Source organism: Humulus lupulus, chromosome 9 (genome assembly GCF_963169125.1).
Source record: "Humulus lupulus chromosome 9, drHumLupu1.1, whole genome shotgun sequence".
Taxonomy (NCBI): domain Eukaryota; kingdom Viridiplantae; phylum Streptophyta; class Magnoliopsida; order Rosales; family Cannabaceae; genus Humulus; species Humulus lupulus.
Window position 1 is genome coordinate 3048176 of NC_084801.1, and position 6018 is coordinate 3054193.

A 6018-nucleotide genomic window follows, 5' to 3' on the forward strand; every position below is an offset into this window, starting at 1 on the left:
CTGCCTCCACCCATTTCGATACATAGTCCACAGCCACTAAAATGTAGAGGTTCCCATAAGATTGGGGGAAAGGCCCCATGAAGTCGATGCCCCACACGTCAAACAATTCCACCTCCAAAATGTAATTAAGTGGCATTTCATTCCTTGCTGAGATATTTCCCACTCGCTGGCAGCGATCACATCTTTGAACAAAATCGTGGGCATCCTTAAATATAGAGGGCCAATAATAACCCGATTGAAACACTTTGGCAGCAGTGCGTTGTCCACCAAAATGACCACCATATGGAGCTGAATGACAGTGTTCCAAGATGCTGGAAACTTCAGTTTCTGGTACACATCTTCTCATTATATGATCTGGGCACTGTTTGTACAGGTACGGCTCATCCCAGAAATAAAATCTGATGTCATGTAAGAACTTTTTAAGTTGTTGTTTGGTGAAATCAGGTGGATGTACACCCCCAACTAAAAAGTTTACAACATCCGCATACCATGGTACCTGTTCTTGCTCGACAACCAGCAGCTGTTCATCAGGAAATGAGTCTTGAATTCGTAATTCTGCCTCTAAATTGCTGCTGTGAGTGTTAGTTTCTAGCCTTGATAAGTGGTCCGCCACTTGATTTTCTGTCCCTTTTCTGTCTCGGATTTCCAAATCGAACTCTTGTAGCAACAAAACCCAACGTATGAGCCTCGGTTTAGAATCCTTTTTGGCTATCAAATACTTGATCGCAGAGTGGTCCGTGTACACAATGACCTTAGTCCCCACAAGATAGGATCGAAATTTTTCAAAGGCAAAAATCACGGCTAGCAGCTCTTTTTCAGTTGTAGTGTAATTAATCTGGGCATCCACCAATGTTTTGCTTGCATAGTAAATAGAATGAAAAATTTTGTTCTTCCGCTGCCCAAGAACAGCTCCAATCGCGAAGTCACTGGCGTCACACATAAGTTCAAAAGGTAATGACCAGTCGAGTGCTGTGATCACTGGTGCTGTAACAAGGGCTGACTTCAATCTCAAAAATGCCTCTTGACATTCATCAGTAAACTCAAAAGGCCTATTTTGCTCCAGCAAGCTGCATAAGGGTTTGGACACCTTAGAAAAATCCTTGATAAACCGCCTGTAAAAGCCAGCATGACCGAGGAAACTTCTAATGCCTTTTACTGTGGTAGGGGCTGGTAGTTTCTCAATAACTTCCAGTTTAGCCTTGTCAACCTCTATCCCCTTGCTAGACACTTTATGCCCCAACACAATGCCTTCTTGCACCATGAATGGCATTTTTCCCAGTTCAACACTAAATGAGTTTCTTCACACCTCTTTAAGACTTTTTCTAAATTCTCCAAGCAACCTTCAAATGAATCCCCATAGACAGAGAAATCGTCCATGAATATCTCCAAAATACTCTCAGCCATATCTGAAAAAATCGCCATCATGCACCGCTGAAATGTGGCCGGTGCATTACACAACCCGAAGGGCATCCTCCTAAAAGCGAATGTGCTGTATGGGCAGGTGAAAGTAGTCTTCTCTTGGTCTTCAGGCGCGATAGAAATCTGATTATACCCAGAATACCCGTCAAGGAAACAAAAGAACTCCTTACCCGCCAAGCGGTCCAACATTTGGTCGATGAAGGGCAAAGGGAAATGGTCCTTTCTAGTGGCTTTGTTCAGTTTTCTATAATCCATACAAACCCGCCACCCGGTAACTGTGCGAGTAGGAATAAGTTCGTTGCTATCATTTGTAACTACTGTAACACCCCCCTTCTTCGGAACACATTGGACAGGACTAACCCAAGTGCTATCGGAAATCGGATAGATTATCCCATAATCAAGCCACTTAATGACTTCTTTTCTAACCACATCCTTCATTACTGGATTCAACCTCCTTTGCTGCTCCACAGAGTGCGTACAATCAGATTCCAGCAAGATCTTGTGCATACATAGCGCTGGACTGATCCCTTGAATATCAGCCATTGTCCATCCAATCGCCCTTTTATGCTGCTTCAGCAATTTCAGCAATGCCTCTTCAGCAACAGACTCCAGACAGCTAGATATTATCACAGGCAAAGTATCATTGTCGCCCAAGTACACATACTTTAAATGACTTGGCAGTGGCTTTAACTCCAGCTGGGGTGGTTCTTCAACAGATGGCTTGGGTGGCTGGAAGTGTTTTTCTGGCAGATTTAGAGCTTCAAAAACTTTATTGAATTTTTTTACTGGTTGATAAGAATCCACCCATGTAATAATCTGCTCTTCCTCACTACTATAATCCTCCTCATTTACAAAAATTTGGGCACCCATAGCAGCTTTTTCCACACTTCTACTGATTCTTTCAGCCACTAAAGTGTCCATAACATCAACTCTAGAGCATTCTTCAACTTCATCCGGAAACTTCATGGCTTTGAATACACTAAAAGTGACTTGTTGGTCATTCACCCGCATAGTAAGTTCTCCGTTCTGTACATCAATGAGAGTACGCCCTGTAGCAAGAAAGGGCCGACCCAATATTATAGGCACTTCTCTATCCGCTTCATAGTCTAGAATGATGAAGTCAGCCGGAAAGATAAACTTATCAACTTGGACTAGAACATCTTCGATTTTTCCCTCTGGATGAGCCATAGATCTGTCAGCAAGCTGTAATGTAACAGTAGTGGGTCGTGCTTCACCAATACCCAACTTTTTGAAGATTGACATAGGCATAAGGTTGATGCTAGCGCCCAAGTCACATAGCGCTCTCCCAACATCTCTACCTCCAATAGAACATGGAATCGTGAAACTGCCAGGATCTTTTAACTTAGGAGGTATTTTGCTTTTCAACATCGCGCTACATCCTTCTGTGAGAGCTACAGTCTCAAACTCCCCCAATCGCCTTTTCTTTGTCAAAATATCCTTTAAGAATTTGACATAATTCAGCATTTGCTCCAATGCTTCGACCAAGGGGATATTAATATGCAGCTGTTTCAGTACATCCAAAAACTTTCTGAACTGACCATCCTGTTGTTGTTTAGGAAATCGCTGCAGGAATGGAAGGGGCGGTTTAGGACCAGAATTTACTGGAGCAGTTTGCTGACCCTTTGCTGTAGCAACTGGGCCAGTTTCAGCAATTTCCTGGGCAGTTTTGTTACTTGTTTCTCCTTCGCTTTGGATTGAAGTGGGCTCTCCACTACCCTGTATTTCCTCAGAATTTCCCAGATTTTTACCATTCCGCAGCTGAATAGCTTTACAATGTTCTTTCCCATCTCTCCTTGGGTTTTCTGTATCACTAGGCAAAGATCCTTGCGACCTAGTTTTCATTTCACTGGCTAGCTGGCCGAGTTGCATCTCAAGATTACGAAGAGAAGCTGCTTGGCTCTGTATTACTGCATCATTCTTAGCCATATACTCCCTCATTAGATTCTCCAAAGAGTTCGGCTGGGAGTTTTGAACATGTTGTGAAGGTCTCGGCTGCTGTGAAAAACCTGGTGGATATGCTTGTCTTCCTTGTGCTGGTGCTGTGCTTGAACTTGCTCCTTGACCCCCCCATGACAGATTAGGATGATTCTTCCACGCTGGATTGTAAGTGCTAGAATATGGGTTGTTGTTGCGGTTGAAATTCTGATTACCCACATAGCACACCAAGGCTGGATTTGAAGGGCAACTCTCAAAAGTATGCCCGTCCCCACAATACACACACGATACTTCTGCACTTTGAATGGCAGCAGCTGGCTGAATATTTCCTCCCAAACTCATATTCTTCAAGATGTTAGTCATTAAGGCCATTTGAGCTGTTAGAGCCGTTAATGCATCTACTTCAAGAACTCCTACCACCTTTCTACTTGTAGGAGCTCTAGTGTTTGACCATTGATAGTTATTACTTGCAATCCTTTCCAAAATCTCAAATGCTTCGTTGTAAGACTTGGAAAGAATGGCTCCATTGGCTGAAGCGTCCAAGACCATTCGAGAGGCTGCATTGAGACCATTGTAGAATGTCTCCATTTGTATACAATGTGGGATACCATGGTGTGGACATTTTCTTAAAAGCTCTTTGAATCTTTCCCACGCATCACTAGTGGACTCATCTTCCAGCTGCTGAAATGACATAATCTCACTTCTAAACTTTGCATTTCTGGTGGGAGGGAAGTATTTTCTTAGAAATTTCTCAGCCAAGTCATTCCAATTTGTAACGGAATCGGGAGGAAGGGTGTTGAGCCATGATCTAGCTCGGTCCCTTAAAGAGAACGGAAATAGCTTCAGCCTCAATGCTTCTTCACTCACTCCTTGAAGCTTAAAGGAATCGCTCACCTCCAAAAATGAACGAAGGTGGAGATGAGGATCCTCCGTTGGCATCCCGATGAACTGCCCCACGGTTTGGAGCATTTGAAACATCACTGGCTTGAGCTCGAATTGAGCTGCTTGTATTTTTGGCCTCACAATGCCTGGATTTAGTTCATTAAACATGGGGGCAGCGTATTCCCGTATTGGTCTGGCTCTGTCATCCGCCAAAACAATGGGATTAGTGACTTGCTGGCCATCCCCCTCATCATCAACACGTTCAGCCATGGTGCCTCGGCTTTGAGCCTTTTGATCTTTTCTCCTTTTTCTGAAAGTGCGTTCGATCTCGGGGTCAATAGGAGCAAGTTCACTGTCCTCTTGCTGGTTCATACACTGTAGGTACCTGAGATTGCACAACCCGAACCAACAAGATTTAAAACAATGAAAATAAACTGTAAAATAGTTGATAAAACAGAATTTAATTTTAAAGTCCCCGGCAACGGCGCCAAAATCTTGTTGTTTCCTTTTTGATTCCAAAGTCCCCGATCACTTATTTCAGCTTCCTTTCCTGTTTAACACATACACTAAACTACATAAATCACTCAAAAATATGACAATGCAAACACAAGGTCCCTAGCTACACAGACACACTAAATTATACACAATTACACGAAATACAAACACATTACTCTTTTGTTTTGGTTTGAAAATTAAGTTTAAAGATGTGAAAATAACTCTAAATCCTAGAGTTATCAAGAGTTTCTGTGTAGCTTATAGATGATTGTTGTACAGGGGATTGATTGTATAGGAGCTAAGTGTTTTTTCTTAGCTGATACTGTTAGTGTTTTAGAGCCAAGTTTGTTCCCTTATTTGTGGGATTGCTTGGTTTATTGTACATGGAAGTTTGAGCAATACAATGACCTTATTCATCAAAAAATAAAACATATAAGATATATCTATAAAGACGTACATCATATAAGACTATACTATTAATGGCCATTAAAACATGTGATAAACCATCTACGTCCCCTTTCTAATATCTGAGGTAGGTTAGATCACATGGTAGGTTTATGATAACCCATCTACGTCCCCTGTCTAATATCTGAGGTAGGGTAAATCATAACTGTTATCCTGAAAATCAGAGGTGAATGACATGGCAGGCATTAAATACACGTGGCTGACATCTGGCAGAATCTATGATAAACTATCGACCAGGAAGACAACTACTGTCACACGATAAACTTTTTCCTACGACCAGACTGGTCGTACGCACGCTATACACGGAGGAAATCTTAGGCAGTTATGATAGTATCCGAAATTATCTCCCATGATTTCCTGAGTATCCGACTATTTAGGAAATCATATCTGTAACAAATTAATGTAAATCCTCCTTGAGCCTATAAATAAAGAAGGAGGGCTCAAGGGAAATGGATCTTCTTCTTCTTCTTCTTCTTTCTTGCTTTCAGATCACGAGAAATTAGAGTTATCTGATTAAATACATTGTATTATTCCTGAGAGGTGGTTGAAACTCATTGAACCCTAGTTCTTTGATCACTCCTCTGATTCTTACATCAATAACAATTGAAGTGGATGTAGGTTATTACCAGATTCTGGGGCCGAACCACTATAAACCCTTGCATTCTTTATAATTTCGTCATCACATTCTTTTCAATGTGCATCTCCACATCAAGCATATTTGACTCTGTGTCAGTTGGCCAAATTTAGGGTCAACATTCTGGTGCTTTCATTGAGAGCTTGATATAGCATCGTTGAGAAAAC

The 6018-nt window shown here is 41.9% G+C and overlaps 1 non-coding gene across 1 annotated transcript; it reads left to right on the forward strand.

Annotated features, from left to right (window-relative positions):
* The first annotated feature begins 3979 nt into the window (after window positions 1-3979).
* On the forward strand, window positions 3980-4086 carry LOC133802839 (small nucleolar RNA R71). The gene has a single exon (XR_009877584.1). It is a non-coding gene; the product is annotated as a small nucleolar RNA R71 (small nucleolar RNA).
* Window positions 4087-6018: the final 1932 nt, after the last annotated feature.